Source organism: Dipteris shenzhenensis, chromosome 16, assembly GCF_047967505.1.
Source record: "Dipteris shenzhenensis isolate YYH24624 ecotype China chromosome 16, Dip_SZ_1.0, whole genome shotgun sequence".
NCBI classification, from domain to species: domain Eukaryota; kingdom Viridiplantae; phylum Streptophyta; class Polypodiopsida; order Gleicheniales; family Dipteridaceae; genus Dipteris; species Dipteris shenzhenensis.
The window spans coordinates 43,382,267-43,394,329 of NC_141611.1; positions in this window are offsets into that span (position 1 = coordinate 43,382,267).

Below are 12,063 nucleotides of genomic sequence, written 5' to 3' on the forward strand. Positions count from 1 at the left end.
ATACTTATATGATTGGGAAGAATAAAAACTTGAGGTGTATTAATGGGACTCATTGTACTTTTGATTTTTCAAAGTAATTGTAGTTTGTCAAAGTACTTAAAATTTGTGTTGTGCTTGAATACAGGATGGATCTTGAGGCTACAGCATTTGTCAATGGTATGACACTGAAATACAATGGAAGAATTTATGCCCCAAAGGACTTCACAAACTGGACAGTTGTTGACACAACAAAGAAAGCATGGTTCTTGGTCTTAAGTAAAGGAAATCTCATTCTAGTGATGACAAAGAGAGAGTTGGAGAAAGATGAGTGCGCATCAAATGTATCTTTCTCCAAGAGCAATTTGATTCAAGGGGGCACCTTAGTAGGAATAAAAATTGAAAAAGACAGCAGTACAATGATGATTTACACAAAGTCAAGAATGAGCAACAGATCGTTTCTTCTTTCTAAGAAAGATGCAATCCACTTTGTGATGCCGCCGCCAAAAGCACCTAGATTTCCTGAATTGGTTCTTGCATTGGAGATCCTTCAACATGTGTGGGAGGAATTTCCCATTGAGGAAGCAAGAAAAATGCAGTCAAAGATTATCCTTGAATACTTTCAGGGTGTCATCCAACAAGGTTCAACTTCATTGGAGGGACCTAAGGTGCAAGAATCCACACATGAGAAAGGAAGTGATGAGACATGCCATGTAGATTTGGTTCATGGTAATACAAATGAGAGAGGAAGTGGAGTGGATGAGACAGAACACATTGTAGCAATGGATGAGGGTCTTGTACACGTGGATGCTTACAAGGGATCTACATCTGAGACATGAATTGAATTGGTGGAGACCGGACATGCACATGCATCTCAGACAGAAATTGAATTGAGTGAGACACGACATGCATCAGATAAGACAGGACATGCACACACATCTCTTGTTCATGGTATTACTCACTTAGATGGTGTAACTCATGAAGTTGATGGAATAACAGAATAAGTGAAGCCCTTAAGTATACCTGAAGTTGAGGCAATAGAAGAAGAAGTAGGGCGATCTAAAGCAGTTCACATTGAGCCTCTAAAAAATAAACCTCGACGTCAAATGCAAAAGGCAAGTACTTCACGAGCTACAGTTCCAAGTCCTATAACTGGAAAAAGAGGTCGTTCATATACAAAGAAAGGGCAAAGAAGAGAAGAGGAAGAACATGAAGAGGATGCGGAGGGTCTTGAAATGGAGTCAGATCTAGAAGCAGAAATGTTATCAATGAAGAACCTAAATCTTCGCTTGAATGAGGCTGTGACAGATGAGGATCCAGGAGATATATGGGGCCAGAAGACTCAAGTTATACATGCTTCAACAGTGGTCAAAGCAAGTGTCTTCACCAACAGCAGGACCTTAGATACAGCCTATGCTGAAAAGATTTTTCAGGCTTTGATTGATGGAAAAAAACCAGTTGTTTCTAATTTGGTACTCCGTCCAAGAACATTTTGGCCAGTCATGGGAGATTATAGTCAATCCATCAATTTCTCTCAGCCTATAGATTTTGAGATGCAATTCACTAAGTTCCTCGGAAAACAAGTTCCCTCACTTCAAGAAGGACAGAGTTCAGTGAATGATCCAGAACGACATATAAGGGATGCCAAGAGAAATTTCTTAGCTCATTGTACATTTGAGGCAATAGATGGTCAGCACTATGCCTATGCTTGTAATGAGCGCTCTAGAGATGCATACAAGAAAGGAGAAATTACTTAGATGTCCACAATTACCAAGCTCCAATGCAAGCTGCATTATCAATTAAGAATAATTATTATTTGATATAATCCTCCACAATGTAAGAGATAAGCTAGGTAGGGATTGATACTCACTCCTCGTGATATGCGGTAAAGATAACTCGCGCCGCAGTCAAATCAATAGGTTGCAACCACTTAAAAACGTCATCTATGGTCTTCTGCTTATTGCTAAGTACACTAGAAACAAGAGGATCAACCATATATGCACATCTTTGTATATATAGCGGAAGCTGTTGTAAAACCATACTGCAATAAAAAGAAAAGAATATTAGTTCATTTGATCCAATGGAAATACAAAAGCATAAAGCCAGTAAAAAGTTTGTGTCAAACCTGAGGATGGCTATTATAACCTTGTCATTGACCTCTTTCTTGAAGTTTATGAGGATTGAAATGTCCTCTTCATCGAATATAAAAGTAAGAGGTTGTTCTCGAACTTGAAACCTAACTTGAAATGACTTCTCCATTTGCTGCAATGTATGATTATTTTCTAGAGTCATCCGATGGATAGCCAGAGCAGCTTTGCTTTCTTGAGATGAGCTTTCATGATTCTCTGCTCCAACTATGTCCTCCTCATCCTCCTCCTCTCCCTTCTCCTATAAAAGGATAAAATAATTATGAGATTCAAAATTTTAAATTAATTATAAATTTAAAAAGACCTTTAAATGAATAAAGAAAATTAAACATAAGTCTTCATACCTCTACATATCTTCGTGGTCTTTTTATGTAACCTTCAGAGGCAAGGTCAGTGTCATATCCATCTTCTTCTGCTTCCTTGCTATCGCTGGTGTCCTCACTATTATATCCAGAGCTTTGATCATTTTCATCATCTTTCTTGCTCTCATCATACATGATCTGCTCTATGTCATCCTCTTCATGTGAGATCGGACCTTTCTTATCAAACTTTATCGTGAGAGAAGCCACGGTATCAAGGTATTCCAAGCAAGCAGGGCTCTCAATAATATTTACATTGTGTCCTTTTCTGATAAGAGCTTCGAACAGATGTCCCATTCGGCACAATGTGACTTCCCATCCAGACGGTAGCAAAAATTCCATCATACTAATTAAAAGATCAGCACTTTTTGCTGACCTTTCATAGTGATTTGCATTGCGATGGAGGGGACTTGGAGCTTCATGCTCTTCTAGCAGTAGTTGCAATCTCTTTGCATTCCCTCTTATATTGTTTTGTAAGGAGTGATCATTATAAGGGCTCTTCATGCACAAGAAAAAGGTTTCTAGACTCTGTATCTTGAGACCGCATTCTCTCTTGTCCCTTTTTCTTGAGTATATCCCATTGTAAATCTTGAGCTCATTGCCATATTGTTTTTCTAGGGTAGCAGACATTTGTTCCTTGTCATCTTTATCAGCAAATATGACTATATTACATTGTCCCACTCTACCAATGGTGGTATGTAATATTCTGTCAAGGAGTGGACGGATGTCATCCGCTGATATTTCATAGACAAAGAAAAGCTGAGGTCTCTCCCAAGCAGCTTCGTCGGACAAAAAATCACTCAATGAAACTCCCTTGCACTCAACACTCTTTCCAGACTCTGAAATGATTTCATGTATGAAATAAAAGCCCTTGTTCAAAGTCTTTTCTTTTCTGAGAGTGTGGTTATTGATGACTTTTTGTGCATATGCATACACATTTTCCAGAATGTCACTTCTCATAGAGGGAGTAATTTCAGATCCATCATCTTCTACCTTCACCCATTTATGCGCCCAAGCCTTCTGTTTAGCTGATGGTAAAGCTGATGCCATCTGCCTCACAATGTTATGATCAATTTTACATTGGCTGATTGGAATATTTTTTTCTCCCAATAAATATTCAATTGCACTCTTTACTGCATCACGCTTGACTTGTTGGATGATGTTATCTTCCATGCAATGATCTTTATCCTTTTTGCCAAAAAACCATTCTTTTGACATTAATTTCTCTGCAGCAAGACTTGCGTATTTATCTGGTAGGTTTCTTAAAGGCCTCCACATCCGAGCTGTCATCTCTTTTTTCTCAATCTTCTTTGCCTTCTCTTTAATCAATGATGGAGCCTCATATGTAACATCTCCTTTCTCACATGCAAGACACACGTCTTTGATCTGATGAAAAACTTCATCACTACGAAAAAGTATGCTTGTGTAGTCTTGATACCTATCCCTTACTGTCTTGAAGCTTGTAATCACCTCAGCTCTTTCCTGCTTTCCCCTTGGTACAATGGCACTCAAGCATGTGTAGAAGTCAACAAGATTATCTGCTTCCACTTTAGTTGCAGTTCTTTTGAGAGTGGTCAAAGGAGAATTAAAAGTTTTCCATATGGTCCTAGCTTTGAGCAACATCTCTGAAGTGGAGGTGATTTTTCGTAGTGCATAAATGTCATGATTAAGTCTTTCCGACTCAATCAAATATTTCTTCTCGTTCTTGAAGATACAGATGCATGCAGAATAGTAGTGAAATTGAGGCACACTCGCGACGCACATTCATTTATGTTTTCTATTTTGATGTGTAGATCTGCTCGAAAGTTGGTAAGTGCTATAGATGCACTTATGCAAATGGAGGGTGACTTGGAAGATCAAATAGAGTATGTAACATGCCCTGCAGCGAAGCAGAATGATGACCACAGTTGTGGGTGGAGAGTTGGATATAACTGCTTCTTGCTCCTTGCTCAAATTTTTGATTTGAGAGGCGGTGAAACCTCATTGTCCACATATACAGACTTGCATCTATATGCATTTATGTCATCTATCATTAAGGCATTTATTGATAACGTGGTGGAGCATCCAGAGGAAACATTGGTTGCTACGCCCATAAGTTGTCCTGATGTAACCGCTGTATTGGACGAAATGGGGAGCTCTTCTGAGGTTAAGGTCATCATTAGCAAGCAACCTCGTGTTTTGACTTTTGGTAGCGAGGAAGTTACAATCCTCTCCGACCCTTTGAAAGAGGCTAATGACAAAGTCATGATGGCCATCCTCAGGTTTGATATGAACATCTCTTGACTTGATACTTCAATCATTTGATTCAATCTGCTTCTAACATTTGTTTATTTATTGCTGCAGTATGGTTATATAGTATGGTTATATCTCATTTTCCTAGATCAGTACAGAATCGCGTCTGTATGCTCGATTCTCTTCTTTCAGCTGTACTTAGTGATACCAAGAAGACAGTAGATGATGTTTGTTCAATTCTACAACCTTTAGACTTGGATGGCATACTACTTGTCTTTATGCCATACTATGAGAAGTAAGTATGGTCTCAATCTTTCTTTTACTCTCTTATTTATAATATTGTGTCAATTAATACTTAATATTGTGATAAATCTTATCGCTCTTTATTGGTGATGTAGTTCACATTGGAGCCTGATAGTATGGGACCTTGATGACAACCATTGTTGGTTTGTCAACTCAATTACAGGCTTTCACGGGGTGTTCAAGTAAGTGTTCTTTTATCATATCATTATGAACATGCATCAAGTTACTATTTACTACACAAATTCACTTTGTCATATGTCATGATGGACAGGTCTGCAAACAAGTTAGTTTCTGCGATTATGAAAATCAGGGAGCATCAAGACCAACCAAATTTCCAGACACGCCTCGCAGTGGACCAAAAAGACATGTTTAGTAGTGGGTGGAGAATTGCCTACAACTTCATGTTGTATCTCAATGAAATTTTTGAATATGTCTCCATAGAAGCATATACCAAGCTCGAGCTACAAGATTTTGTGGCTAAGACTGTTTACTATCTAACTGCTATCATTGGGAAACAACATGATGGACTCAATGAAGAACCTGAGGGAGCCAAAGAAAAAGAAGAGACAATTCAGTCTCCTTCTGTATCACAGCCTCAAGTAGAAGCATTACAGTCTACACTTGAATTAGAGACTCAATGCATTCTTCCTACACAAGAAGTGGAGACTCAATGTGCATCTACAACATCACACCTTGTAAAGGAGGAAGAGATTAAGTCTATCCCGATTGCACTAGAAGTAGAATCTCAATGTACACCATCCACACAAGTAGAGACTCAATGTACTCTTAGAGAATCACAGCCTCAAGAGGACTCATCAGACTCTATTCAGTTGTAAAACATGTAGAAAGAAACATGAGTCCTTGAAGATTTTTATCTTGTTTGTATTGATTAATGATAGTGTTTTTAAAACTTATGTTAAATGTTGCAATACATTAGGATATTTTATGATATTTTTTCATTACAATACATTAGGTTTTACTTTTTTGAAAGTCTAATTTATTATGTACAATAAATATCTTATGATGAGAATCTAATAATTATATCATTCTTATGTTCCATCACTTTATTTTATAGATTTCAATGTACTCAAAATCTATCATTTATTATGTACAGCAAGTATCTCATGATGAGATTCTATTAATTATATCATTCTTGTGTTCCATCATTTTACTTTATAGATTTCAATGTACTATCACTATCTTATATGTCTCAAATGTCTCCCATTACGGTCTTGCATCCCATCATTTTATTTTATAATGTCTCGCATTACGATCTTGCATCTAGTCATCTCGCATTACGGTCTTGCATCTATAGTTCTATAAATTCCCTAGTAGTCGTTCATCTTCTATATCTCACCCGTAGACACTTCTTCCACTTTGCTCTTCTTACCTTACTCCTCTCCTCAAGCTTGCTCCTTCCTCTCCTCAAGCTTGCTCCTTCCATCTTGCCCGTAGCCTTGCCTCCTCTTCTCAAGCATACTCCTTTCATCTTGCCTTATCTCCTCTAGTTACCTTCCTCACTCTCGTTACCTTCCTCACCTCGTTCGTCTTCTATATCTTTCCTCACTCTCTTCCTCACTCTCGTTACCTTCCTCACCTCGTTCGTCTTCTATATCTTTCCTCACTCTCGTTACCTTCCTCACCTCGTTCGTCTTCTATATCTCACCCGCAGCAAAAACTTCTTCCACTTTACTCTTCTTACCTTACTCCTCTCCACACTTCTTCCACTTTACTCTTCTTACCTTACTCCTCTCCTCAAGCTTGCTCCTTCCATCTTGCCCGCAACCTTACCTCCTCTTCTCAAGCATACTCCTTTCATCTTGCAGCCATTATGGATCTTTTTAAGGTAATCGATTCTGTCGAGCAAGCCATTAGCAGCCTCAAAGAATGGATTGCCGAGAACCAAGGAAAGAGAGAGGAGAGAAAGCAAAATCCAGCTCCATTAACCCAGTACGAGAAGGATGACTTTGCTTGTCAGAAGGGCTTAGAGAAGGAAGAGGAAAGAAAAATAAGTATGGCTACTACTGAAATAGATAAATTGCAGTCATATTTGCAGTCATATAGGAGAGAGTTGATAGACTTTCAAAGTGAGATATCTTCGCGTGTGGCTCGTTATGGAAGATTTTCCCCCGAGGAAGCGCAAGCCATTCGGAACAAACAAAGTGTTATGCAGTAGAAAATTCATCAATCCTTACTTCTCTTCTATAATTTTAACTACATCGATGAGGAAGAGATGAGCTCAGCTCTTGAATGGGTTGAATTTAGGCTAAGGACTTGAAAATAGAAAATTCATCAAATTGAATGGCTGTAGTCTTGAAAATCTCAGGCTTAACTTTTGAAGGTGTTTATTAACACCATTAAATATTAAGAGAGTTTACAACAACCGAATCTTATTTTTTCATGTAACTTATGTAGTCTTGAAAATCTCAGGCTTAACTTTTGAAGGTGTTTATTAACACCATTAAATATTAAGAGAGTTTACAATAACCGAATCTTATTTTTTCATGTAACTTATGTAGGCTGCGTTAAATTTTATAATTTTAGTTTCATGTCCTTAAAAAATATATAAAAAAATGCTTGTTTTTATGTTTTTATATGTGCTTTGAAGATTGGGTTTTTCTTAAATTTTATCTGAAAACTAGTCCAAAAGTATATGTAAAAATGAATTTGTACATTGACAAGTCCAAAATTAATGAAATAAGTGTTTATCTTGGTTGGTAAGGCTTCTAGATATACAAATTATAATCACAACATGTTGTCCTAACTCCTATTTGCATTTGGGACCTTTTCAATTAATAATTAACTAATTAGTATGCCTCTCTCTTAGTGTTAATTAATTGTATTACGGTAAGCCTCACGATTGGATTCTTCCAACTCTCCCCTTCCTAGCGCCTCCCTCTACTCTCTTCGCCTCGCTCTCACCCACCCCGTTGCACTACCGCTTCACTAAATTCTCTCTCCTGCAGCGCTCTCTTTACGGTCTTAGTTCTCACCGCCTCTAGCATTGGTTGTAAGTGTGGTTCGATTTATGCCACTCGGATATCCAAGGAAGGTAAGCCGCATCAGCTCTCAAGCGAATCCACACTCCTGAGACAACTCATCGACTATTGCAGCTCTTTGAATGTGAGACCAGCTACATGGATCTCTTCTTTTTTTATTCATTGTGTTCTTTTTCCAGCTTCTGGCTTTGTGGGCGCTTTTTCCTTGCAAAGGATTAGTGCAAATCTTGAGCTGAGTGGCGAAAAAGCTAGGTCTATGAGGTGGAGCATTCGAAGCTCTAATTCATAATATCGCATGCTAACTATTGTATAAGTTTAATTCAAAGGGTTGGTGATTACATGCTGAAGCTTTGGTTGTGTGCGATATCGATTGCCAACGCTGAATGGTGTAGCGGAGCTAGGATCAACATACTTGATCTACGAGAACCGAAAGCTCATTCATGAGATCAAGGTCTCTTTCATTGACGATGTGTGGGAGCAAACCCAAAATCAATCCTCCGCTTTTCTCGACGTCCGAGGTTTTTTTTGGAATAAATCTTTCTGGTCAAACACTTTCACCCATGGAAATTTCACCGCACGATCGAGCACAACATATTCTCACCCTCTCGCTCAAAATCACCCAGTAATGTAGCATAAACATCGACAATGTGATGCGCATGTAGCTCAAACGATCTTGTTGCCTATCAAAAGCATCCAAGAGCGAACTCCGTATGCTGCGATCATAGGCTACTTGCCCAAAGTGGATGGCCAAGAAAAATGAGACGCCAGACATCGATGGGGCGAAAACTCTCGGGCGGCAACTGAGAATGTTTGAGAAACAAGCCTTAAGACTCATTATCACAGACCAATGTCATGAATCGAGGTTAACAAAAGACAATCAGCATACACAACTATGACAAAAGCGCAAGCGAGCTGAGGAAAAGGAGGACGGGAAGGTCTTCAAGTGGAGAAGACTGCAGGTTTCGGTCTGTCTATTAAGACCCTCACCCTCATCGCCCCCCTCCATGACTCTGCGCTCGATCCCCTTCCTCACCCTCACCCCCGTCTTTACTCAGAATCTCTCCTAGGACCCAGATCACAAACTTGCCACCAGCCACCCTGTTTGCAAAGACAACTAGAAGGTTGCAAAGGTCGAAAGAACAGAAAAAGCAATGGAAAGGACAGAAAAGAGACGTACCTAAGCAGATGTGTTTCAACACGGCCTTTGGTCTTGGTATTTCTGAGCAATAGGAGTTTGGAGCGACATTTTCTTACAGGAGTTTGGAGCAACACTTTCTTGTTGCTACACTTTCTGCCACAAATTCTTCTTACGGTATTCTTCACAATGAGTCAATTACAACGAGTTGCCCTCTAGCTTCAAAGTTGGAACGTTTATATAGATTTATCATCAAAAGCGTGTGTATGTTTTTGTGGTTATACTGAATTGAAGCAGAAAGCAAAGCGCTCCTCATACACTCAATTAAATAAAAAAGCAAATCTTTCCCAATCCACACCATAAGCTTTCCCAATCCACACCATTAGATCTTGAGAAAATCAATGTATGAAATTGAGACAAGTGGCTTCATCAGAGCTCTTGAACAAAGCTTTCCCAATCCACACCATTAGATCTTGAGAAAATCAACATATGAAATTGAGACAAGTGGCTTCATGACAGCTCTTGAAAGCCAAACATCCCTATAGGCTGCCTATCGTAATGAGCGTGTCACATTAAGGAATAGCCCCCTCCTTTTATAGCCAAGAGAGGGGGTCTCTCCCAATAAATGCATCCTCCCACATGCATGGTATGTGTGGAGGAATCTCCCATGTGGGCTAGGTCGGTAGTAGATACGCACTGTCAATTGTGTGCGATAATCTTTTGCCTCATAAATCAAACCCCATATTCCAAGTCTAAGATACTCCCTTGGTCTCTTCTCAATTTTATAATACGTTCAAACATCTAGGAGGACAAGTGGAGGGTTGAGGGTTGGCACAAAGAAATAATCCAATATAATATCCATCTCCACCTATTTTATATTACTTTTTCCATGGTCCTTGGGCCATGTCTTACTGAGGATTACCAAAAGGCGAGCGACAAAAAGCGAGCGAGCCAAAAAAAGCGAGCAATAAAAAACAATAAAAGATTTATAAATCCCCCATTTCAGTAGCAAAAAATAATAACTTATTCAAAAGTCCATATGTTTCCTCAATGCTAGAAGGTTAAATATGCATATAACTTTCTAAGCCACTAACACTAATTTCACATCATCCATGAGATAGTTTGTATGTTCAATTTCCAATGCATTGTTTGTATTAAAGATAAACCCTACAGTAACTGCAATCAAGTTCTCTCTTTCTACTAGAGTAATTGAGATCATCAATGCAACCTTCCACATAGGTGGGGTGTTTCCAAGGACCATTTGCATGGATTAGTCTAGATTTCATGCATATGTAAATGCTTAGCTTTTTTAACTCTGTTCACTCTTGGAATGAAACCCATGATTCTTTGTTACTGGAAAAATATCCTTCCCTAATGATTTATTCTTAGCTCCCACTAATCTAACCAATGCAACAAATTAACCACAAATTCATATTTTGGTGCATTAAATATTACTAGATGGTACACAAAGACATGATAATCATCTAAAGTACGCCTTGCCATTTGATTTGATATGTAACATGACCCTGTTTGGACTTGTAAATCAAAAGATACAAGGATGTGAACACGTTCCCTGTTTTGGCCCAAAAGAGGGCATTTTCACATCTTGTATTTTTGCAAGATGTCAACATATGATTTTTTTGGCCCAAAAGATGAGTTTTTAACATCCCTACATCTTTTTATTGTCAAATATAAATGGCATAATGTTACATATCAAATCAAATGACAAGACATGATTTAGATTAATATCATGCCTTTTTGCACCATCTAAAAAATTTGTGTGCATTAGAATATGAATTTTGTGAGATTCTGTTCAATTTTTTGCACCAAGTTTAAAGCAAGGTTTCCCATAATGGGAAGTGAGAAGACACTGTCTATTTTGGAAAAAAAAAAACCAAAATTTAACATTCTCTACCTTTTAATTGCACTTTGGGGATCACTCTTCATAAACCCATAAAGCATGTGCAAGCAAGCATGTATTAAAAATTACCCCTATTCTTGCAATTTACATTTTGTCATGTAAATGGTTGAACCCATGTATGTGTTTACATTTTAAAATATCTACATATATAAATTACATTAAGTTGCTATTTTATAAATCCCCTCATGCACACAAACAACATGTAAGTCCCCCTACTAAAAAATACCCCTCAATGCACAAAAGTGGTATGTTACATGTTTATGAGTGACCCCCCAGGATAATTGCCAAACCCAAATAGGGTCATATTACAATAGTCCTTAACTTTAGACTACTCAATTTCAAGAAATGTGACACATAACCACTCTTTTGAATACTTTATACTTCAAGCAATTATTTTATAAAAAACTTAGATTCTTTCTTTGCTTGCTTGATTTTCCAATCACTTCAACTAATTGTTGCTCGCTTTTTGGGACGTGCTCGCTTTTTCTCGCTCGCTCTATTGACTGCCTCTATCTTACTAAATGCAGGCATGGGACCGCGTAGGTGGAAGCCTGGCACATGGAGGAACCATGCCACCTCAACATTTTATAATATTACTACCATGGATTATGTACAACACACCTATGGGTCCTCTTACATGGAAGGGTGACACATGGTCATGCCCTGCCACCTCAACCCTGGGCCCTATGCATACCATATTTTATTATACTATTGCCACACATATTTATGTCTTTTACCTTGGTCAAATTTATCCATAAAAATAAATAATTAAAAAAACCATGTCTTGCCCTGTTCTTTTTCACCCCTTATAACTTATTAATAGGAATTTCCATTTTTTCAACATCGTTGTCGTAAACAATGCCTTGTGCTCTTACTTTTTACCCCTTACAACTAATTAATAGGAATTTTCATTTTTTCAAAGTGGTGTCATATGGAGTGTTCTCAAAAAACCTGCAAACTAGATACAATGAACTTGTAACATTTTCATTTT